The 26,210-nt window shown below is 42.8% G+C and overlaps 1 protein-coding gene across 1 annotated transcript in view; it reads left to right on the top strand.

Moving 5' to 3' along the window:
• Nucleotides 1-26,210, top strand: part of GHR (growth hormone receptor) — a 531,792-nt gene that overhangs the window by 165,201 nt on the left and 340,381 nt on the right. The window contains 1 exon segment of the mRNA XM_029578049.1: nucleotides 1,462-1,524. The gene's annotated coding sequence lies outside the window, so the exon portion shown is untranslated.

Here is a 26,210-nt window from a genome sequence, read left to right as displayed (position 1 = left end):
TACAACTAATCCAGTTTAATGTTTAACAAATGCCAACACTGTCTTATTTATATTTTTGTATATCTTACCTTTGATCTGTCACCTCCAGAGATCCAACCCACCCCATCCCCCAAAAACCAAACAAAACTGCATTTCACTTCAAGATTTAGTCAGCAAATAAGCCCAAAAAAGTACAACAAGGAAAGAACAGGTTTCTCTCCTGTTCCACAGCCTCTCTTATGTGGCCAGAGGAGGATAATGTTAGTTTATCCTTTTCATAAAAATTCTGTAAGATTGAACAAAACCGGTAGAAGCTGTTTTAAGCTTATGTGTGAAAATGTTTTCCCAGTGCATTAATTGTGCAATGGCCGTTTTGGTGGTATTCTTCTAACACAACCTCTCTGATTAATTTAAAATTCAAATATAATCCCTTTTGGTGAAAATTTTAAAATCATACATTTCAGTGAAAAATGTGATATCTTACTCACTTGCAAATGTTGTAAAACATACAAAATAACTCTGTACAGTTTTGGAGCGGGGAGACACATTTTGACTGTGTTGAGTATAATAAAAATTAAATTTTGCAATTACAGAAGTTCAGTGTTATTTTGGGAAACCATTATTTATACCTCGTGAGTGCAGATGCAAAGAAGGAGGAATGCTGGAAAAGAAAGAGGAAAGAAAATGTTGATTCAATAATTATGTGCAGCCAGCGTATCATTAACCTACTAAAGCTTTGAATTACCCTTTGTTTGGGGGCAACCTAAAAACCTGCCATTTTGTGCCACAGAAGGGGGATGTGCTGGCAGAAGTGGCTGCATGTGAGCCCTCCCTGATTGGTTGAACCAGCAGCCAATTGGATCCTGAACGTGCAGGTTGGCTGTCTCCAGAGGGATGGTATCACCTTGCACGGTCTCTGCCTGGAGTCCTAATATTCTATTAGACTGTCAAATATTTGTCCTACCGAGTATAAACACACTTTGGTTTAGGGCACTCCTTTCTGCCAGTGCCATATAAATGTTTATCCTTTGATGTAATGCCAACAGTAATATGTCAACTCTCTTGCCTTGATGACCTGAGGATATTAAGGGCTATTTCTATATGTGGTTATTTTTTAACCTCCTGTCTCATCATAGTTCAGAGAGTATTCTTGCTCCTCATGCTGTCTCTCTGTTGATTGGTCTTCTGCCTCTCTGTGCCTGTTTTACTAAGGCTTTTCTCCCATTCTAAGTCTGTGGGGGTAAAGCTTAGTAAACAGACCCAGAGTTTGATCTAGTGGGTTGATTTGTAGATTTAGCATCTCCTCTGCCTGGGGATGAAGGTCATTAGCTGGTTTTGTTGAAAAAGTTGAGCATGCTGTTTTAAATGCTGCTGCTTGATTTTGCAGCAGTAAGTATTCTGATATAATTGCTTTCTCCTAGTTCCTCAGTTATATAAAAACATTTTACAATCTAGTGGCAAATACTATGTTTTCTCTTACAGGATTCAGCTTCTGCTACTATGGATGGCCTGTGACTGCATCGGGAATAACTGTTAAACTACCAGGTCAGGCTTTTTAAATCAAACTACTAGATTCTGAGATGGACAACTTTAGAAAACAATTATATATTTATTATATATATTTATTGCTATTTTAGCTATCTATGCAACTGCTTTGTGGCATATATTGGAGACGATATCTAAGTTGTTTTGTTAATTAATTTAGTGACCGCTAGAGTCTACTCTGGTATCATGCAGATTGAAACTTCAATGCCAGGAAAGTAATATAGTACTAAACATTATGGCTTGCAGTGATGGAAAGAAACGTAGATTATCTGTAGTTAGTTCTTTATCAGGGTATCAAATCCTTCTTGAATGTTTTATGTTTTCTGAAGCCTTGATAACATATAAGAACTGTTTCAGGCGCAAGAGTTATTTGGCTGGGTCTTCTTTCAGCAGTTTTCTGGGCCTTTCTTCTCCATAGAGCAACCTTCTCCTTCATTATCCTTATGAGAAAATCGCACCTTGTTTTAACTTCATCAATGGTTTCCAACAAGGTCTGATTAGACTGTTGCCTTACAGCCTTATCAGACCATAATTTGATCACATAAGCCTCATTACACACCAAACCTATCATAGTACAGCCAGTCTAGAGTGAATGGTAAGTTAGGAGAGGCATACTTGGAAGAGGCTGCAAAACCAGACGAATGTTAACAAGGCCAGTAAAACTAGGCCTAGCTTGGGAGGCATCTAGGCATGCAGCTATATAGCACTTGAGCAGGACTGCAGATTTGGGTGTGGAGCAGGAATAAGACCAAACAAACGGAGTTTCTGAAGGATGTAGCCCAGAAGTCTGTTGTACCTGCAAAGGTGGGTCTCTGTGTGGCTGTTTTACATACTGTCAGCAATTATGGCACATGAACCAATGGCACCTCCTGAGGGCATGATCTAACTATCTGACAACTGGAGGGTAAATATCATTTTCTATTGTTCTTGGCTGAGATGCATAAGACTGTTCTCTCCTAACTGGACCCAATCTGATTCCCCAGAAGCCTGAGAGTTGGTGGCTATGGTCAAGGATTGTAATATCTTGCTTTAGCAGTTGAGTGGTCCAGGCCAAAGCCTCCTTTGAAAGAAGGCTATAAATAAGCCAACCCTGAGAGAGTTTGTATTATAAATAGTTTTAGATTTTCGTTTGTATCTTTGATGCTAATGTGGAATATATGTACACATTCAGTTAGATTACTGAAATTTGATGGTCCATTAAGCTTTCTCTTTACTGTGAAACAGTTTTGTCTGCATGTTGGTTAGTCAAGAAGTAAAGATATTCCACATCTGTAGTAAACTCTGCAGCAAGTGAAAAAAGTAGTTTCCCCATTCTTAGTAGGCAATTGCCTTAAGTCCTTAGATTAGAACCCTTCCTTAACCTAATTTCATTATTGTTCCCACTATCTCTTTTCTACTCAAATAAAGGAACTTTTACCAGAGTTCCAAAAACTAAATCTAAATAAATAAGTAAAATAATGTAGTTTTATAGCCAACTCACTCCATTATTTATCCTAAAATAATGTTGCTGTATTTAACTTTTGCTAATGTGGCAAACAAATCCTCTGCATGATACCTTAATACATACAATCCATTAATATATTCATAGGGTATATTTAAATACATCAATTGTCTGTTTTCAAAGGAGAAGAACTCCAGCTTGGGCAATCTTTCCTACGAAAACAGATGGGGGAAGGAAGAGTGAGAAGCAGGAGGACCAGGATGGGAGTTTTTTCAGATGCTGATTGGTCCTGTCTTATTTCTTTTTTTTGGATGTGGCAGTTTCATTCTTCTCTTTGGGTTACCAGCTCAGGTGGAACTCACATATACTATGATACAACGTCATCATCTTTCATCCGCAGGTATCCAGTGTTTCCCCCCTAGTTTATAACTCTTCCCCTCTCGCCATCTTGCTCACCAGTTGCAGTGTTGGTCCTTGGCCAGGGACCACAGACCGTGGCTCCCTTGGGAACCAAGTATGCATGCACCCTCTGTTTGACCAGTAGGCGTCACTGTTCAGCAACAGCTGGGATTCTCTCCCCTACCCCCTGTGAAGAAAGCATCTCCCAGCTCTGGTTGGACTGGGGAGCAGAAGCCTGGCCCAGGAACTGAACTCAGGTCTTTACAAGATAGTAGGCAGCATTTGCCATAATCCAGACTCAACTGAGGTAGAGAAAAACAGTTGGTTTCTTCTTCCTAGCAGTATAAATGACAATTTGTCCAATGCAGAATGCATATCAATTTGGAGTATTACTTATTAATTATACCAACAGTAGAGTAGCAAGCATTGAATAATCAGGATTTTCTGTTTATAAAGTTTTATTTCTAAAACATCCCTCTGCCATAGCAGTTAATAGAAGGAACAGCATCGAGAAGCTTATAAATAGCATAGATATTTTATAAACGTGTATATATATATATTAGGAATCTATTTGTTTTCTGTATTTTGACTGAATGATTTTATAAAGCTGTGCCTTGGAAAATTTGAGCATTAGATTTATGAATTCAAGACTATGCTTTACTAAACTTCATTTGAAATTTGCGATCACTTGATATTAATTGTGCTAAATTTGCCGTGGCTGGAATAGCTGTAATAAAGCGACGTTTCAAGAAATGAATGCACGAAAATGTAATATGATACCTAAGTGTTAGATACCTATCACAGGATGTAATCGTACGGATTGGTAAAATTTGTGTGTCTTCGGTCCTGCTCAGATAGGTAGCGATCATTCAGATATTGACAATTACTTTGAGAAACAATCTGTAAGATTTCAGTATGAAATGTTTGGGTTAGAATGCCCTTTTTGAAAGCCCACGATCAGACATGCCTGTATAAAATGAGAATGATAATTTTGCTTATGCCTTATTTTGGGCCCAGCTGTCCTAAACATGAGCCACGATTAAGTCAATAGGGGTGTGCATGGAAAACATTTTGTTTGCTTCATTTTTCCCCTTTTTATTTTTCGTTATGTTTTCCTTTTGCTTTATTTTGTTTCATTACTTTATACCCATAAATATATTTTCGCATGCGTAAAGGTGTATTTAGATGCGTAAAATAGATTTTTATGCACGTCAATACAATTTTTTGCAAGTAAAATATGTACACATGCACAAAAACGAAACAGAATAAAACAAATGCACATCCCTCTAGGTCAACTAGTTTTACATAGTAGATACAGCAGAAAAGAAGACAGTTTAAAAAGACAGTAGCAGTCAAGTTAATTCCAGAGAAGGTCTCAAATTATGTTAGTATAAGCAAAATGCTACCAGCAGGTGTGAGTTGTAGATCTTCAGCTGATCTGCGAATCAGGGTTGATTTATGATTTTGGAAATAAACAAGTATGAACTCAGCTTGCCAACAGAGAAATAGTTCAGAATGGGATTTGTACGTGGCTTCGTTAACTTGAAACCATAGCCCATGGACTGAATTTGCTTCTCCCATAACATAGATCATAATAAATTTCACCAAAAGATAATGGTGAGGTCATCTTGTATTTATTTTCTGTGATATAAATGATTTTTCTTATATGGATAATTACTTTATTGGTAATTGCTACAGCCTCATCAGCCATGGATTCTATTTCTGTGCTTTTTGGTGGCCTCAAAGTTTTCCGGAAGGACACACATTTAGAGGGAGGACTCTGTGAATTATATAATTGGTTTTCATTTTCTTCCATTTTAAATTCTATGTGCACTTTGATAGCAGGAGGGAGTCCAGATTACATCAAAGTATGGGGGCCCCTAAGGGCCCTTGCATATGGTATTTTCATTATCCAGTCCAAGTGGGAGGGAAGTTTGATGGCTGTGTAATAGAATTTCTAGAAGGAGTTGCAATCGCAGACTCTCACACTAGAGGGAGTCCATAGGAGTCATTTGGAAGAGAGAGGCAATGGGCATGCTGGCCTGCTCTCTGGAGGGGAAGGGGATTAGCCTTCATATTCCTAAAGGAGAAAGAAATGGACCTGCTAGTCCAGTAGTAATCTATGATTCCAGCCTCTGGATGGAAATCATCCCAACGAGAGGAAAGGCGAGCCACCCTGAGGGGCTGCAGAGATTGCAGGTTCAAAGGGGGAGTCTGAAATGTGCTCCGAAGGAACTCTTGGAGGCAAGAGAGGCCAAAGGGCCCCCTGGAAACTGGGCATTGCTGATTGCTCTTGTGTGTTTTGCTGATTCTCAAGGATTCTGGAGTGATAGCTCCTCCATGCTGAAGAAACCCTCCTGAGCTATGTTGAATTTTATTAGAGCTCAGCAGTACCTGAGGGTGACCCCCATTCACTAGAAGGATTGGAGAACAGGGGTTACAAAAGCATCCTGAAAATGATATGGGATCCCAGGCACTAATAGCAAGGAACAGAGGTCTGAAATCCGGAAAAGTAGATGAAAGTATATAAAATAAAGGTCAACAAGCATGGTATGGGTGATACCCTTTTATTTAGTACAATCATGACTAGCATTTGAGGGCCATACTCCTCTCATTAGGTCAGAGCAAAATAAGGATGATAGTGCCTGAAAATACAAGTTGATGTGTTTGCAAAACAGTGAGAAAACTGAGAAGACAAACAGCCCTAGGAGGGCAATGTCTGACAGTAGGTGAGAAAACCAATGTTCTTATTTGGTTCCTTTGTGTTTGTTTCAAAGTGACTGATCATTTTAATTTCGAATGTCTTTTTTGAAGTTCCCTTTTGCTATGCTCATTGTAAGGTCATGGAAAAATGTGCCCCCACAGAAGTGGCACCTGCTGTTATCTCTGATGTGTTGTATCAGTCAAGATTTATCATTTTCTTTTTAACTCATGATCTGTTTCACCTATATAATATCCTTCATCCCATGCTGTGCATAAATTGAGGAGCCTGAGTATGATCCCTTTATGTTTTAATTATTGGATGTTATTTGATGTCTGATTTATATATATATATAATTGGTTTTGGGAACATTTTAAAAACATTTATATTAATTTAATTATAGAATGTTATTCTGTTCAGCAGCTGTCTTGAAATATTTATTTTTCTTAGAATGATTTTACTGATATGATTGATAATTTATGTTTTATTGTTTTTGAGAATTGGTGTTTTCTGTTTTTCCATTATTGCACTGCATACAGAGTCTGGCTTTTTGTGATTTCCAGTTCAGTTTTTGTGTACATGTTTCTATTTCAACTTTATGGTCATTTTATTCTGTGTTTGGTGAGAGTCTGTCTGTGTTCTGATGTGTAAGGCAGGTGAGGTATTCTGCAATTGTGTAAATTCTGTGTAAGGATCTAGAGCAGTCTGTCTTGCCCTGTTTTCTTAAAAGGAGATGCACTGGTGTTTTAAGGACTGGTGTAATGTTTGCATTTTCATGGATGGGATTCTTACTGCAATGCATGTGTAAATATAATATCCATGTTGTTGTAAGTGATATTTTTATATCAGAAGATTGTACTTTTGAATGTCCTTTTGCAAGCAAAATCTGTTATTACTAATGCATAATTTTTAATTGTGGTTGTGGTTAACTCTGGGGTGAGCGCACATTTGTAGAGTTTTTTGAGCACCAGCCCTGAGAAAATGCACCATGCAAGATCCTCTCCTTTCACCTATCTCCCACTTCCCCAGGGTGCAAATGCTGGGGAAGGTTGGGAAGCAGATGGTAGAGTTCCCAGGACTGTGGCAAGGTTGCCAATTTCCTAGAAATATTATCACCGAAAGAATTATCTGCCACATTTATGGGAAATCTGATCCCTTCCCTGCTCACTTCTTCAGCATTTCAAATCATTGAGAGGGCAAGACCCCAAGGGGTGATTTAACCTGCACCATGCCATGTGTGTGGTGGGGGGGGGGGGGGGTAGAGCACATCTCATCCCTTGCCTCAGGCAACAGATTGCCTTGAGCTGCCCCTGACTATGAATACAAGCAAACCAAGGGAGGAAAGCTGGAAAGTTATGACCACAAATGCTCATAGCCTGGGCAACAAGATCCCAGATCTGCAGGCCCTAATGGTTGAGGCAGACTTGAACAGTGCTGCCATTATGGAGACATGGTTCATGGAGGCTCATGACTGGGATACAGCCATCACGGGCTACCTGCTAAAGAAGGACAGAGAGAACAGAAAAGGGGAAGGCGTAGCACTTTCTGTCCAAAACAATATCAGTGCAACCAAAATGCAAGGGACGTGGGGTAGGAAGGAAGCATTATGGAATATCCTAAAACAAGATGATGGTTCTTCCATTTATACTAGTGTTGCCTACAGGCCTCTGGGCCGGACCCGAAACTTTGAGACCTGTTCTCCAGGCTGGGCCGCAGCATCAGACCTGAGCCTGGGCCCTGGCCTAGACTGAGGACCAGGCATTGAGCCTGGGTCTGGGCCAAGGCCAATGCATCGGGACCTGGACACTGGATCGTGCTGTGGTGTTGGGTCTGTTCCAGGACCCTGGTCTAGGCCAAGGCCCAGGCATCAGGACTCTGCCTCTGGGTCAGGCTGCAATGTTGGCCTGGGTCTGGCCAAGCCATGGAGTCAAGCCTGGGCCTGGGCTCAGGCATCATGACCTGGCCTGGCCATTGGATATGACAGATCAAGTAAGTGGTTGTTCCCAGAGGTGGGAGTCAGGTCTCAGCTGAGACTCTGGCATTGCTCTTGGGCCTATTCTGCAGCCCCTGCTTTGGGCCTTGGCCTATGCCCTAGGAAAGGCCCCGGCCTCAGGTCTAGGCCTGTGCCCAAAGCATTCTTTGCAAATGAATGCAACAAATAAGGTTTGTTTCATTTGAGGGACCACCAATTTTTGTGAGTCCCCTGGACTAAAACAAATTACACTTATTCATTGAGTTTTTAACATTTTTTTAAAACAGATCACATCCCTACTGTATATATGTGTGTTTTGTGTATTTGCATGTGTATAGAAAGATCTGTACCAGGATATGTGTGCGAGAAACAGATCTGCACCAGGTTTGGGAAAATAAGTGACAGAAGGGATCATTCTGGGTCACTTTCTGTTTCAAAATTCCCTCATTCATCCTTCTGTCCTCACCTACCCCTATCTCTAATACTTTTCCCCAGCTTTGATCCTTCTCCCATTTTCATACCTCCTTCTCACTCCTCCCCTCATCTCTATCCCCCCTTTTCCTTCTTCCCCCCTTTTTCTTCTTCCCCATGCTTCCTTCCTTCCTTCCCCTTTCTCCCCCCATCCCTAATAGGGATAAACATTTGGGAGAAACGAAATAGGAAATAAGATGAAATTTCCTATTTTATTTTTGGTCATTTTCAAAACACAGTGATTTATATTCTGACAAAATTTTGTCAGAATTTTGTTCTGTTTTGAAAATCATTAAAAAGAAAAAAATGTAGCCCATTGCACCTAGGCCTAGGCCTGAAGCTGGAACCTCGCATAGAGAATAGTCCGAGACCCAAAGCATGGGCCATAGCTAATGCCTGAGCAAGATGCCGGAGTCTTAGCTTAGGCCCTGGCCTGATGCTGGGGCCTCAGCCAAAACCCAAGCAAAGGCCCATGCCCAAAAATAATTGGTGTTATCTGATCCGATGCCCTGGCCCAGTACGGAGACTGAGTCCCAATGCCTGGGCCTTGGCCTGGACCCAGGCCCAACACTGAGGTCCCGGTCTGGAGGCCGGTTCTCAATGCCTGAGCCTTGGTCTGGGCTAGGCCCTGGGCATTGGCCTAATGCAGGGCTTTCGGCCCTGAGTCAGACCCAGGTCTGGAACCGAGACCTCTGAGTTCTTCTTCAGTCGTCTTCTATCTTCTTTGCTACTTCTTGAAATGATGATGGCATTGGTCTGAGTCCAGAGACCAGGTCCCAACGCCAGGATCTTGGTCTAGGCCAGCTCCCAGGATCAAATCCTACGCCTGGGCCATGGCCCGGATCCAGGCCCCAATGCCGGGGTCCAGCCCGGAGGCTGGGTTCCAAAACCTGGGCCTCGGCCCAGGCTCAGTTCCAGGCCTGGAGTTCTTCAGCCATTTTCTGTCTTCTTTTCTTCTTCTTTAAATGACACCGTCCAGCATTGGGCCTGGGCCTATGCCAATATCCAGGCATCAGGACCCAGACTCCAGGCCAAGTCCCGGCTTTGGGCCTAGGCCACTAAGCCTGGGCCTTGCCTAGGGCCTAGGCCGAGGTAACGGTGACCTAGTGCAGCCTAGGTCTATGCAAGGCCGAGGCTTTGGCCTTGGCTTAGTCCTCGGCGTAGTATCCACCCCGGATCAGGTAAGTGGGGACAAGGTAGGATCTTAAATGGGAGGGATAGGTGATAGGGATGGGAGGCCCAATATATATTTTTTTTTTTCATTTTGGGATTTTTTTAATGTTCATTTCATTGTTTAAACTTAATGAACAAAATCAACATTAAACAAAATTCATGGGGGAACCCCCCCCCCAAAAAAGAAAAACGAAGCTAAATTTTTATTTATTTCCACCCTTAATCCTTAATAGCTTTCTCTCTTCATCTTTGATCTTCCCAGTATCCCATTCCCATTCCCTCCCACCCTATACGAATCACCAATATCCCTCCTTCCCCAGCCAAAAAACCTCCAAAGAACAAAATAAATCATCCAAACATATAAGAGTAGGTGGAAACAACCTAAAATACAGTTGCGAAATCCACAGACGTTTATGCACATGTGCCACAGAGTTGTCTAATTTACCACAGAATTTACCCCTGAGTTGCTGCAGGAAAATAGGTGGTGTGATTACTGATTACAGCCTCTTACTTTGAAGGATTCAGTTTGTATTTCAAGGTGTTTATCCCTCTTGTTTGGGTCAGAGCATACATGACGATGACAGTGGGAGACTTGAGCAACTGTGTGTAATGTGTATACTGGAAGGGTGGAAACCGGACAAAATGTCGGACACATTTTATCAATACGTTTCCAAAGCCAAGTGTTTTACTTTTATTTCTTACTTTTATTTCTACGTAGAGTAGAAGTGAAGAAACTTGGCAGCCTCAGTGATTCATACAAGATGAGAATGTAGTAATTAAGAGAATGTTCAGAGAGGATCACTGGACCTGAAAAGGTGCTATATAGGGCAGGAAAGGATATGAGGGAAATAAAAACTGGTGTAGGCACACTCTTACTAAGCAGTAGTCCCAGTGTCTGCAAAGCTAATTGCCATCTGAACATCATTAGACTAATCAGAGGGAGGCAAAGGTTTATACCATTGTGAGATCTAACTGGAGATTTAAATCAGCAAATAAGTAAAAACAAACGTTTACTTAATACAGGAAAAGTACAGTTTACAAATGTTAATGGTGATTGCTTATGAAACTTTTATTACATTAACCAGCTGTTGAACAGATAGGGCAAGAGATTGGCTAGCTTCCTTTGCTCTTGGTCTAATTAAGCATCAGATAAGGTAAACTGAAAGAATCCTTCAAGAGCCCTGAAAGCTTTGGCCTGAATTGTGACTTTTTTTTTCTGGTAGTACTATGCCTGTGTCTCTTGTTGGTTAATAGGACCTTTTTCGAGATTTAGAAACTTGGCTATAAAAGCAAAGATCCAGGGGCGGCTCGAGGCAATCTGCTGCCTGAGGCAAAGGAAGAAATGGTGCTCCCCGCCCCATGGCCCGGTGAAGGTGAAATCACCGAGGGCCAGGGCAGGGGGAAGACAATGGAGGATGAAGTGACTTGCCCAAGGTCACAAGGAATGGCAATAGGGTTTGAACCCTGGCTTCCCTTGTTTGTAGCCCGCTGCTCTAACCACTCGGTTTTTTAGGCCTGTTATTCTTTTGTTCTCAGTCTTCGGCATCCGCACTAGGGGGCGCCGGAGAAATGTTTAATGGGTTAAGGCGGCTTTTGGCCTCCCCACCCCCTGGGTCTAGAAATTGGACTCCTCCATTCCCTATTGTCTGCCTCCCACCCTTCTCCAGGATCTTATTTATTTATTTATTTATTTATTTATTTATTTATTTATTTATTGTTTTTATATACCGACATTCGATCGAGATATCACATCGGTTTACATATAACTAAAACAAATAAGACATAACATGCTTATTGTACATTGTAACAAGATAACAGATTGTAACAAGATATTAGTTTGTAGCAAGATAACAGTTTGTAACATGTTAACAGGGAGAAACGAGTAAATGACTATACATGATAATTGAAAAGAATGGACAGATGACTGTACATATGGCTAATTAAATAATAAGGTTTGGTTATTTACATTATCGGGGGAAAAAGTGAACAAAAGGAGGGAGGGGGTGAAGCAGGGGGAGGAGGTGGCTGAGGGTGGCTGTGGGGGGGAGATAGTTCAAGGGAGTTGGTTCAAAGGAGTTGGTTCAGGGAGGGTTATATGTGAGTTAAGTATCTGGTGGGAAGGCTTTTCTGAAGAGCCAGGTTTTGAGTTGTTTTTTGAAAATTTGCGAGGAAGGCTCATTTCTAAGGGGGGTCGGGAGGGTGTTCCAGAGTGTGGGGCCTGCCACTGATATTGCACGTTTGTGGGTTGACGAGCGGTGGGCTGTTTTGGAGTTTGGGACGGCTAGGAGTCCGGTATCTGAGGACCTGAGGTTTCTTTGTGTGGAGTGAGGGAGAATGGCGTTGTTTAGCCAATTCATCTCAATGTTGTTTATTTTCTTGTGTAAGAGGGTGAGGGTTTTGTATTGGATTCTTTGGTTGATGGGAAGCCAGTGAAGCTCTTTTAGCGTGGGCGAAATGTGGTTGCATTTTTTTATGTTTGTTAGTGCCCTTGCGGCTGCGTTTTGTAATAGCTGAAGGGGTCTGATGGTGGCTTCGGGGAGACCAAGCAGTATTGTGTTGCAGTAGTCAATTTTCAAGAAGATTATTGTTTGCAGGACTGTTCTGAAATCGTGCGCGTGTAGAAGGGGTTTGAGCTTTTTTAGGGTTAGCAGCTTGAAGAATCCATCTTTGATTAAGTTGGAGATGTGATGTTTGAAATTGAGTTCCTTGTCGATGGTCACTCCCAGGTTTTTTGAAGAAGGTGTGAGTTGTATACCAATGTCCATTATGGATGTGTTGATTTTCAGTGGGGTGGCAGGGTGCTCATTGGAGATGAGTAGGAATTCAGACTTGTTTTGGTTGAGGCAGCGTGATAGTTGAGATAGCAGAAGCGTTATTGTTTTGCTAATTTGGTTCCATCCATCTAGGGTGCTTTGAATGGATTTGTTTATCGGGAGTAATATTTGGATGGAGTCTGTGGGCATGACACTCTCTCTCTTAGGGCTGATACAAGGGTATTAGACACCTTAGACAAACCTTACAGCATTTCATTTCCTTTTCCCTCCCCTCTCCACATAATTAAAACTTATGTATTCTTTTCCATTTTAAAATTTAACTTCTCCAACCTAAAAGGGCAGATTGCATATGGAAAATAGACATTCAAAGTACAATCTTCTGAAGTAAAACTATCACTTACAACATCATATAATATTATATAGGCATACACTGCAAATAAAACACACTTTCAATAATAATATTATTATTATTTATTATTTATTTATTTACTTTTATATACTGGTGTTCGATTTTACATATCACATCGGTTTACATTTAAACAAAATTTGCAGGAACTTATGCGTTACCTTTGTCAAATACATTAAACATTTAAATATGGGGATTGTTAACAAGGGATATAAAAGAACATGGGGAATGGCTAACACTACGGGATGCACGAAGGGATGCACAAAGGGGAGTGCCCCTTCAGCGCGGGACTCCTGGTGTTCTGGCGCCGTTTAACGTCCGTCACAGTCCTCAGTGACATCAGAGGGGGGGCGGGTCTCTCAGTCGAGGATCACACACCACCCCTCCCCTCTCAGTTCCAGATGGATTCTTTCACCTTTTTTTCTTTCTTTCTGTCTTTATCATCACTGTTAGTTATTTCAGGGAGCCCGCTGGTGATGGTGTGTGGCATCCCTGTGCGCAGGCACCCGGTGTTCTGGCGCCGTTTAATGTCCGTCACAGTCCTCAGTGACATCAGAGGGGGGGCGGGTCTCTCAATCGAGGATCACACACCGCCCCTCCCCTCTCAGTTCCAGATGGATTCTTTCACCTTTTTTTCTTTCTTTCTGTCTTTATCATCACTGTTAGTTATTTCAGGGAGCCCGCTGGTGATGGTGTGTGGCATCCCTGTGCGCAGGCACCCGGTGTTCTGGCGCCGTTTAATGTCCGTCACAGTCCTCAGTGACATCAGAGGGGGGGCGGGTCTCTCAATCAAGGATCACACACCACCCCTCCCATCTCAGTTCCAGATGGATTCTTTCACCTTTTTTTTCTTTCTTTCTGTCTTTCTCATCACTGTTAGTTATTTCAGGGAGCCCGGTGGTGATGGTGTGTGGCATCCCTCTGCGCAGGCACCCGGTGTTCTAATAAGTCTAATAGATTTAATAAACTACCTATCTCATAATAATCAAGGTGGTTTACTGGATCCCATCTGGTATTAGGCTTATGGTAAAGTGCACTGGGTGTGGACTTGGCCCACAGAAAGCCAGGAATAAACTGAACTACAATTCCAACATAGCAAGCCTTCCATATCATAATTGCCAGCACTCAACCTATGAAAAAGCTATACTGCAAATATTATATCAGGCCCTAAACACCAACAGACCTTCTATTAGGAAAACAGATTAAAGCCAGGTTGTTAAAAATTAGAGATGTGAATCGGAACTGGAATCGGTTCTGATTCCGGTTCCGATTCACATCGTCTTTTTTTTTTCGTCCAGCCCGATCGCGGTTTTGTTTTTCGGCTGCGCCTGAGCCGATAAACAAAAAACCCACCCCGACCCTTTAAAACTAATCCCTTAGTTTCCCCCCCCCCAAAAAAACTTTTTACAGGTACCTGGTGGTCCAGTGGGGGTCCCGGGAGCGATCTCCCACTCTCGGGCCGTCGACTGCCACTAATAAAAATGGTGCCGATGGCCCTTTGCCCTTACCATATGACAGGGTATTCGTGCCATTGGCCGGCCCCTGTCACATGGAGAGAGCACTGGATGGCCGACGCCATCTTTAAAAATGGTGCAGGCCATCCAGTGCTCCTACCATGTAACAGGGGCCGGCCAATGGCACAGATACCCTGTCACATGCTAAGGGCAAAGGCCATCAGCGCCATTTTTATTAGTGGCAGCCAAGAGCGGGAGATCACTCCTGGGACCCCCAGTGGACCACCAGGTACCTGTAAAAAGTTTTGGGAGGGTAGGGGAAGCTAAGGTATTAGTTTTAAAGGGTCGGGGTGGGTTTAGGGGTTATTTTTGTATGCCGTTTTTCCCGCCCTCCCCCAAAATGATAAGAGAACCCCCACAAACAATTTCATGAGGTTTTCCTATCGTTTTGGAGGAGCCCCCGATTTCTGACGATTTTGAAAATATTGTACGATATTTTCAATCGTCCGAAGCCCGATTCACATCCCTATTAAAAATCTCTCCACAGAAAGTACATGCTAGCAGAATACCTAAAGCCTCAGTCACGCAAGCAGAACACAGATAGAGTCTCACCAAATACACAATAGATTATAAAATATAAATTGAAACATGCAGACAAAAACTGAACTGGAAATCACAAGAAGTCAAACTCTCTATGCAATGCAGACACAATCAAGAAATATAAAACATTAAACATACCAATAAAAAGAATGTCAAATCTGCTGATAAATGCAGCCAATTTAAAAACTCATATAAAAATGTTTAGAATATTACCCAACGCTAATACAATATTTCAAAACAGCAGATACATCACATCCAATAATTAAAGCTAACAAGGATTAAAAAACTGCTGAGCTCTCCATACCTTGGAATATTTGATTTCCAGTCATCTTTAAGTCTCCCTAAATTGTTGTTGATTAGCAGGAGAGAGATAGGTGCACAAGTGTTCTCCCTCCCTCACACACACACACACACACACATAAACACAGACAGAAGCACCTTCCTTGAGTCATACATATGCATAGCCACAGATAGAAGCACCCTCCTTCTCACACACATACATACAGAGAGAATCACCCTCCTTCTCTCACACACATGCATACCCAGAGACAGAAGCACCTTCCTTGAGTCATACATATGATTAGACACAGACAGAAGCACCCTCCTTCTCACACACACACATACAGAGAGAATCACCCTCCTCTCACACACATGCATAGCCACACACAGAAGCGTCCTCCTCCTCTCACACACACATACAGCTAGAAGTACCCTCTTTCTCCTTCACACACAGAGGTAGATCTCACATGCATAATTGTGCCCCTTCTTTTTCTTTGGTCCCACCATCCTAAGCTCTGGCAGTAGTCTGCAGCTCTCTTCATCGGCTCTCTTCTTCATCCTCGCTGGCTTCTGCTCCAGCGGCGGCCCATGGCTCCCTTATTCGGCACTGCCAGCCTGACCTCCAGTGGTGGCCCGCGGCTCCCTTCTTGGGCCCCACCGGCCTGAAGCAGCAACAAGAGTCACATTTATCCTGTCATCTCCTGCTGCTGGGAGCCAGTCTCGAGGTAAAAGCTGTGAGACTGGCCCCGCGGCAGCAGGAGTCGTGTTTATTCCCTGCTGCCCGGGGGTAGGGATGTGTGTGGCTACTGAGCAGATCAGGCAGGAATTTGGTTTATCCCTGCCCGATCCAATGTTTGATTTTGGAGGCAGCGTGAGGCAGCGGCTGCAGTAGAGTTGTTTTGAAGGTGCACTTTTTGCTGCTTCAAAATTCTGCCACCTGAAGCAGCCGCCTCACCCTGTTTCATGATAGAACCGCCCCTGCAAAGTTCTGTACAAAGGACAGACTATGTTTCTTTTATCTGCCTCAGCAGACAAATGAATTATTGTCATTGGGATCATGAGATTCACTGAAACCCATAGCACAAAATTTGTAACATCAGCTTCTAATGTTGGCAGATCTATATTGTTTAACCCAGGGTAGATAACTCTGGTCCTGGAGTGTCACAAATATGTCTGGTTTCCAGAATATCCACAATAAATATGCATGCACTGGTTCGATTGTATGTTTCATGATAGAACCGCCCCTGCAAAGTTCTGTACAAAGGACAGACTATGTTTCTTTTATCTGCCTCAGCAGACAAATGAATTATTGTCATTGGGATCATGAGATTCACTGAAACCCATAGCACAAAATTTGTAACATCAGCTTCTAATGTTGGCAGATCTATATTGTTTAACCCAGGGTAGATAACTCTGGTCCTGGAGTGTCACAAATATGTCTGGTTTCCAGAATATCCACAATAAATATGCATGCACTGGTTCGATTGTATGCAAATATATTTCATACATATTCATTGTGGATGTCCTGAAAGCCAGACTTGTTTGTGGCAATCCAGAACCAGAATTGCCTACCTCTGGTTCAACCTAAAGTGTCATGTTCCTGTGGCTAATATGGTGAACTTCATCTGAAGGTGCAGTCCTTAGCTCAGATAACATATGTCAGGTATACTTTCTGTGCCAAGGTATTGGTGAGTAACTGAATAAATCATAGCTGTAAGTCTCAGTGCAGACAAATGGAGACAGGGCCGGTGCTTCTATTGGGCAAAATAGGTGGTTCCCTAAAGCATCAACATTTTGGGGTGGCAAAATCCTGCCAGCACGAAGCACAGAGGGGTGCTGTGCCAGCATCAGCACTGCCAAGGTGTGTAGGGTAGCAGGTATGTGAGCCTTTGGAACTGTGGTGCAGTTGGCGCAGCTTCGAGGGTGAATCCCCGAGACCTATGCCGGTAGCTGGTAAACTCGCCCTGTAGTGGAACAATCTGGAGCCACCTCCCTTGCAGGCTGAACCTTTGGTTTCTTGTGGCTGACAGGACTTAGACAAGTCCCTAGAGTGGTGAAGATAACGGAAGTCCAAGAGCACACCATGGACACGGCAGACAGCAGATAAATGGAGTCAGAGATAGGCCAAGTTCGGGGCAGGCAGCTAGAAAGAGTGGTCAGGTCCAGGCAGGGATCAAGTCCAAGTGACAGCCAAGGGTAGAAAAGAAACACTGAAGACACTGGACAAGAAGAATAAGAGAAGGTGAGGCTGGACAAGGTAGACTGGACAAGGCAAGGCTGGAGAAGACAAGGTTGGATGGCAAGGCTGGAGAAGGCAAGTCTGAATGAGGCAAAACACAAAGCTTGGTACAGGAATGCAGGAAACAGGAATGCTAGGCAACATGCACTGCAAGGAAGAAGACCCATTGCTGACATGAAGTGGTACTGCATGGCCCTTGCTTAAATAGTGACAAACCAACAAAAATCTAAACCACAATCAGTGATATATATATATTGAACATCAAAAAAACAGAATGACTTCTGTTGAATCTAAACCAAACTTCTGAAAATTCCTTCTGTGTGAAATTTTTAAGTTTGCTCAAAGATCTCTAATGAAATTCAATTGTTTTAAATGCCTACATGCTGTGTGGATTAAATGATTTTTTCAAATGATATATATTGTATGAAAATATTGTGATAAGAAAGATGAAGGTTTCATATAAACCGTGTAGGCGTCCCCGCACCTCTGTTAGATGTTATAATCATAAACCAATGGCACCGGTAGCCCCTGTGACATAGTAAGGGCAAAGGCTAACAGCTCGAGTGCAGGAGATCGCTCCCAGACCACCGCCAGCCATCCATTGCTCCTACCATGTGACAGGGGCTGACCAATGGCACCGGTAGCCCTTGTGACATAGTAGGTCAAAGGCTATCGGCGCCATTTTGAAACCGGTAGCCGAGGGTGTGAGTGCAGGAGATGGCTCTCGGACCTCCCGCTGGACCACCAGGGAGTTTTGGTAAGTCTTGGGGGGGGGTCAGGAGGGTGGGGGGGTTGTAGTTAATTTAATTTTAGCTGGGATGAATAAGAATTAACATATACATGTTTTGGGGGCCCCCCTTGCCGAATTAAACGTATCTGCCCCCCCCGACGAATACGAATCTCGAATGCAACGTATGGCATCCCTCTGCATATCCCTACCTGATACTGCAATAACTGATAGCCTATAAAAAGCCTCATTGTAAAGTCTCTCTGAATAAGCTGGTCCAATCCCAATTCTTTGTGTATACTTCCACCTTATTTAAACTCTTCTTCTATTGGAAGTCTCGATGTTGTTCTAGGATGGACCAGGGTGACACACTGTCTCTTGTTTTAAAAGAGAATCGGACCTGATAGAAACCAGAATTTGTAGGAACTCAGTATAGATGGACTAAACCATGCGGACCTGGTGGAAAACAGACTCAATCTTTATCTCCAGTATAGGCCTGAAACACTGATATTGAAAATGACTATCCTCCCTTCACAATATGGTCGTAAGATTTAATTCTTCATTCATCCCCTTAGGATGTGATGACTGGAGTGTATAGATCCAAAACATTTTGCGATAGTTAAGTTTCTTAAACAAGTCACCACCGCGGGTTGAAATCTGTACTTGTTCTACAATTGTCCATTTTAAATCCGCTATGATATGGCCAGCCTCCTTCAAATGCTGTACCATCAGCGCTGTTAGTTTATCTGTGATATATCGGGATTTATGTTCTCCTAATCTGATTCTTACTGGTCGTGTTGTACGACCAACATAAAGTTTCGGACATGGGCAAATGATGACATATACCACATTTTTAGAATTACAATTGGTGTTAGAGTTCCTCCATATCTTGTAATTTGTGTCCGGGTCTACCCATACTTTCCCCACTATTGACTGACCACACCACCCACAATGACCACAAGTATAGTGACCCACAATTTCTTCTGGAGTATTGTCATAATCCACTTATGCGTGTACCAACATGTCCCTGATATTAAATAGGCTAATTGGCCTGACTTCATGGGAGGGTGGTGCTCACCATTTCTCACATTTCGCACCACCATGCACATGCCTAAGGGAAGATCATGGCCTGGCATTAGTGATGGTTGGTGGTGTGCAGCATTGGCAGGTTCTGCTTGCAATGGGAGGTCCTCAAAAGCATGGGTCAGCAATGCCAAACATAACACAAAGAAGGGAGCACTGTGCTGGAGTCACTGCTGCCGGTAGGAAGGAACACTGTACTGGAGCTGTTACCAATAGATAAGTTAGGGGAGGAGAGTACATAACTGAAAGTTCACCTGAGGTGGCAAAAACTCTTGCACTGGCCCTATTTAGAAAGAAAAATGGAAATATTAGCTGATATGCACAAGTGAACGGAAGATTTTTTGATTGACACGTACACAGACAGTCTTGTTTTAATATGCTGATTTTATCACTAGAACATTTTAATAGCAGATAGGTAATTAGATCTTTTCAGTTTGTTGACTGTAGCATTTTTCTAGGAAATTATTTGGGTTTAAACTCCTAAAAAGAAGGACAACAATAAGACTAGACAGTATTTTTAAAAGGTGAATATCAGAACCAGAATAAGCTTACTAGGTATGGCCTGGAATAGGCAGGAATCTGTGCAATGATGAGGTGGATGGAATGCCATGCAATAGATGTTACTTACTGGCAAACAGATTTTCCCCCAACATCTTCTATGTGCAACTAAAAATGAACAGCTCTGATTTAAAATAAATGCTTACAGTCCAGTGTCTTTTTACTAGGAATGTGAGGTTTGCAAATTACCGTATTTTTCGCTCCATAAGACGCACTTTTTTCCCCCAAAAGTGGGGGGAAAATGTCTGTGCGTCTTATGAAGCGAATATAAAAAAAAGTTAAAAATCTAACAAAACCCCCGCCCCTTCCTGACCCCCCCCCCCAGACCTTCCAAATTTATTTACTATAACCCCCACCCTCCTGACTCCCCCAAGACCTGCCATAAGTCCCTGGTGGTCCAGCGGGGGTTCGGGAGCGATCTCCTGGACTTGGGCCGTCGGCTGCCAGCAATCAAAATGGCGCCGACGGCCCTTTGCCCTTACTATGTCACAGGGGGTCAGCCCCTGTGACATAGTAAGGGCCCTTTGCCCTTACTATGTCACAGGGGGTCAGCCTTATGGAGCGAAAAATAAGGCCAACTTTCATCTGTGAAAATTCTGAATAAATAAAATCTGCTGTCCATAACTGACACCTCCCTGCACACTAGGGATGAGTATATTTTTGTTTTATTTGTGGACTCCTGAAATGAAAGGGGAATCCCACAAATTTCAACAAAGATTTTCATCTTATTCGTTTTTGTTTCCCATTCAAGACTATGGCACACTCAAATCTATGGCTGTGCACTGCTAAAGAAATAAACAGTTAGTAACTATAGCAACCAGCTGTTGCCTGTGTCGAATGACTTATGAGGAGAGATTGAAGAATCTAAATATGTACACCCTGGAGGAAAGGAGGAGCAGAGGTGATGTGATACAGACTTTCAGACACTTGAAAGGTTTTAATGATCTAAAGACAATGACAAACCTTTTCCCACTGGAAAAAAATCAGCAGAACCAGGGGTCACGATTTGAAACTCCAGGGAGGAAGACTCAGAACCAATGTCAGGAAGTATTTCTTCATGGAGAGGGGGTGGATGCCTGGAATGCCCTTCTGGAGGAAGTGGTGAAGACCAAAACTGTGAAGGACCTCAAAGGGGCATGGGATAAATACTGTGGATCCATAAAGTCTAGTGGATGTGAATAAAGAGAAGAGGCATGGGATAGCTTGCGGGAATGACAGCTACTACCTGGAGATTAATACCCTTATTCAATAAAAATACTCACTGTCAATGCAACTCCAGCATTGCTCTATGCTTCAACTGCAAGTGGAAATGTGGTAAAAAGTATTTGCATTCACATAAAACCGGGGAGTAGCTTGCTTGTTGCGGCAGTTACTACCCCAGACCAAATAAGTCTGATACTTTACTTTCAATGTATATCCAGCATAGCTCTCTGCTTCAACAGCAGGAGGGGAAAGAGGAAAAGAGGATTTATATTCAGATAAACTACAAGGACTGAATTACATAGTCTGGGCAAACTAATAATTATGGGTGTAGCTTGCTTGTTACGGCGGTTACTACCCCAAATCAATTAAGCCTGATACTTCACTTAGAATACATATCTAGCGCAACTCACTGCTTCAACGGCAGGGGGAATAAAGAAAAGAGGAAGTATATTCAGACAACAACCAACAAGGACTGAATGGCACAGGCTGGGTAAACAAATAAGCGTGGGAGTAGTTTGCTTATTGCAGCAGTTACTACCCCTAACCAATTAAGCTAGATACTTCACTTAGATGGAGGTCCAGCACTGCTCTCTACATCAATGGCGGGGGTGGAAGGTAACAAGAACCAAAAAGTTACTAATAAGGGCCAAGAGTATCAGATAAGTATGAGAAAAAAAAGTGTGAAAGCTTGCTGGGCAGACTGGATGGGCCGTTTGGTCTTCTTCTGCCATCATTTCTATGTTTCTATATTTCTATGTTTTTATGTTTCTATGTGTGACATCACAGCCTCCTGGGAGCTGAGGCATGACAATTTGGCAAAGAGACCAGATGGAAAACAGATAACTAGTCTATAGCTGCCATCTGGATCAAGTGACACTAATGTCCTCCCACTGAAAGGTCTGAGCATGTGCAAGAAATTTTCTGTTTCCTCTTTATCAGTTGGTATTTTGAGACGTTCTCTGAAAGATCAAAAATAGCTTTACAAAATTTAGTTTTGGCACTTGTAAAGGGCTATTTCTGATCTTCTTTGCTGCAGTGGTCTCATTGTAAGAGAAAGACAGAGGCAGTGGCACTGCACTTTCTCTGTTCACTTGGGTAGGGTAAGAATGTAGAGATTGAAGCAGTTCTTTGGTCTCTTTCAGTGTGTAATACATTGAGGCTAGCACACTGACAAGTAAAGATTAAAAAGAATCTTGCCGGGCTGCCAGCCTTGTTGGTTCTCTTTAACTTTCTAAGTTTTTTGTGTATGGAAAAGGAGTCAGCTGTGGACTACCCATCACACACATATACTAAATGTATGTATGTGTTTGTGGGACATACATTTCTGCACACAGTAGAATGGTATTTTGAGTGTTGCTAAATTATCAATAAATAAATTCCTTTGTGATATCCAAACCTTTAGCAGGCATTTCAAATTCCATAATGTCACTGAGAGGAAAATGTAGAGGAGAGAATGGCAGCCTTAGCAGGGGTAGAGAAATTTGCTGCAGATCTTGCCCTTCCTAGTAGCAGCAATAAAAAGGCAGTCCTTCTTCTTAATTGACAAACTTTTTTCAGCCACAGAATGGCAGGAGTGGAAAACAGCTCAAGGCAGGAGCAATTGTAGAGCATTTTCTATCGCTGCCTGTTCCTTTCCTTCTTGTTGTGGAGCAGAGAGAAAAGGCAGGAGAGCCATACAAGGCAGACAGTAGCAGGACAGGAGCATTAACTGGTACAGCAGAAGTGCAACAGCCAAAACTAGCAGCACACATCTTTACATTGGTTACCACGTCTGAGGCAATGAAAGCAGTATTTTCAGCAATTGATTCAGAGGAAGAATCTTGTCCGGGTTTCCCTGAATCAGAAATCAAAGTGCTAGTAGAAGAAAATATGGGAAGTTTAGTGAGTAACATCTTCGACTCTAGAGCGGTGATAAGGAAGGGAGATGATACTAATGGTTTTGAGAGCAATCATCAGGAAGAGCAGGCAGCACAGGTGCAGAGCATGAGTAATGCCCCTGGTATTTTTCCTCAATTCCAATGCCAGCATCAGCCCCCAAGGATGCAGAAAAGAGATCATGGAAAACATTCCTAATCTAGAGGCACTTTAAAGTGAGAGAGCTCTTGCATTTTATTCAATATATTCACTGCAGTAAGGATATCAGTCAAGGGAAGCAAGTGGGACATCTGACAAATGCTAGTATGTAGCATCACTTGAAGAAACAGCAGTTGATAGCATTGGCATCAAGGGATGGGTTGCAGTACTAGCCTGGGTCCCCTTCTGCTAGTCAAAGTAAAAGCAGGATGAAAGGAGTTAAAAAGGGGAAGACTTCCCCAACCTGATTCCACAACTCCTTCCACCTGTCAAGTGGCAGGCCAGCCGCCCCCCTTCCTTGCGTCCACAGCAGCAACCACCATAGAGCAAATGGAGTGGTTTTCTGTATCACTGTCTTGGGGCATAGGGGAAATGATTTCCTTGAATGACCACTCCCTGCAGGTAGTGGGGAATGCAGGCTTTTAAGCATATGCTGCATATGTTATGTTTTTTGTTCTTGTTTATTTTAATCTGTCGCTTCCATACTGCCTCTGGTTAACCCCCTCCATGTTTTTTCTTTTCCCCTGTTACAATGTACTTTCAAGTCTTTTGTTCAAATGTAAACCGGTATGATGTCCCCACTAATACCGGTATATAAAAGTTTCTAAATAAATAAATAAATAAATAAATATGTTAGCCCCCAATTATAAAGGGCTACATTTAGTAGGCAGGTTATCCCCACCCTGTACAACCACTGCCATAGTCACAGGAGCAGCTGGCTAAAGCAAAGGGAAATAGTGTGCATTTCACCAGCGATATATGGACCAGCACAAACACTGCACATGTTTATTTCTCCCTGATGGCATACTGGTGGGACCTGGGCAAGGCAGGAGCAGGCAGCAACTCTAGTAGGAACTGAACACCATGGTCCAAATGGGCTGTTCTGCACACCCTTGTGATGGATAGCCCTCATGTTGGAGGGTTGGCAGCTAGACAAGAGAGGCAGGGGTCTTCAGACAGGTTTCTTTGTGGCACAGAGATAAGTTTGGATCTCCCCAGAAGCATCATGACTGTGTAAGGATGAGGCAGCTGATAGAAATCCTGAAACCCTTCAAGGATACCATGGATGATCTGAGTTCCAGAATCACCACCCTGGACAAGGTCATCCCTAGAGTAAATTTCTACAGGAAAAGGTACAGGGTTTCCGTGAGCAAAAGGGAATGGAAGTAGAAGTGTTGCACCTGCTACTGCAAGGAGTCTACAAACTGCAAGAGAGACTGAAGCCTCTGCCACAATAGAATGATGCATGCTTGCCACACTTGTGACCTACAGGTGAAAGGGTTTCTTCTCCTTCAGTCCCAGTGTCTCACACACATGAAAGAGATATTGGTAGGGAGGGCAAATGAACAGGAATGCCAGGCAAAGGCATAGTGGATATGTAGCACAGAAAAGACAGAAAGTAGTTCAGGCACAAGAAGCATGCTATTAGTTACCACTTCCTCCTCCACCTCAATATGCCTAAGCCACATTGCCCACACAGAATCATCTCTCTTGACACAGGCCATAACTAAAGCAGCTGGCAAGAGAGACCCTTGGCCTACCTCAGCAAAAGAGACCCCAGCAGAAATTTCTGTGACATAATGGCTTATAGAGCTTATTTTAGACATAGATAAAGATGTGGTGGTATATTGGGCACACAAGTCGCCAATCTGGCCAGACCTAGCCAAGGTGGCTCAGCAGTATCTTTCCTGCCTACCAACCCTCATTCTCAGTGACTGTGTCATTTTAATGGCAAGAAGCATCATGAGCCCTCATCGTTCCAGACTAGTGCCTGACTTGATGGAAAAGTTGTTTTTGAAAACCAATCTGCCTTTGCTGGGCTTTCCAGAATTTCTATGCAAATGACAAGACAACTAAAAGCCCCTTGGAGGTCTTGTTACTGCTCTCTTTGGCTGCATGCCCCTGATATACCACCTTAGGGGTCTTGCTGCCACTATGCATACCTGCCATTCCCCTGGTGTACCATCCTGGGAGTTTTAGTGTCTCCATGTTTGATTCCCAGCCTAGTTCTTCCATCGTACTTTTTTATTTGTTAAACTGGGGTATTTTGTCTCCAAAATAAAAATGTGAAAAATTTAAAAAATACAAGTTTCTCCTCCTACCCACCTCTTTTCTGGTTCTCCACCTTACTGTCTTTTGTACACCTTTACAATTCCAGTCTAGTTCACCCAACCTGCCTTTTTCTCAGTTACATTGAGTTATACAAGCTCCTTCTCCTGTTCCACCTTTTTTCTTGTTTTCTATCATGCTGTCTAGGCCTTTGAACTGTTTATGATTGACTGCATACTATGCCATGAGGGTCATGATACCTTTGTGATGTTTGTGATTGACTGCCCTCTAAACCTTAGGGGGTTATGGCACCTTTGTGCTGTCTGCAATTCCCCACACTGTTCACCTTGGGGGTTTTAATGCCTTTCTGCGCTTTTTGATTCCCCACACTGTATACCTTTGGGGTTATGATTCCTTTATGCTGTTGGCAATTCCTTGCATTGCATGCCTTGGGGGTTATGATGCCTTTGTACTGTTTGTGATTCCACATACTATGTCATGGAGATCAGCTCGCATTGGTATGTATTTGCTCCATAAGTTACAAAATTATCTATGTAATAGATGGAACCATACCTTATTTAATGAGCCATTCACAGTGGCACAGTACCAGCCATTTGTACTTAAGACGTACATAGTTTAGTCTTTGACAGAAGCATATGTTACTGCTAGGATGAACCAGGTAGCCATGTCTCTGACTAGAACAGGAACCCCTAACTCCAGTTGTCTTCAAGATTCTTTTGAAATACCCTTCCCTTATTGTACTTGCCATCTCTTGGTTTTGCCTTCATCATCTATTGTTTGCACATTTGCAGCACCATTTCTTGGGCCTTTGATACCATTCTTCTTCCCACCTCAGCCCTCCAGGTACATCTTGGGTTTTTTTCAAACACTTTTCTTGCTTTGTTGATCTGCTCCTACCATTTTTGTTTTTAATTGCCAGTGCCACTTCTGTCACAGTTGCATCAAGCCAGTCATGGTATTTTAGGGTGCTTCTTCCTCTGCTATGGCTTTCTTCAAGGTTCTTTCAGAATCCCCTTTCCCTATGATACTTGCTGTCTTCTGGTCTTGCCCCAGTCATCCATTG

This window comes from Rhinatrema bivittatum, chromosome 1, assembly GCF_901001135.1.
Source record: "Rhinatrema bivittatum chromosome 1, aRhiBiv1.1, whole genome shotgun sequence".
NCBI classification, from domain to species: Eukaryota; Metazoa; Chordata; class Amphibia; order Gymnophiona; family Rhinatrematidae; genus Rhinatrema; species Rhinatrema bivittatum.
The sequence above is the reverse complement of the archived record's forward strand: the minus strand, read 5'-3'. Positions and strand labels throughout refer to the sequence as shown.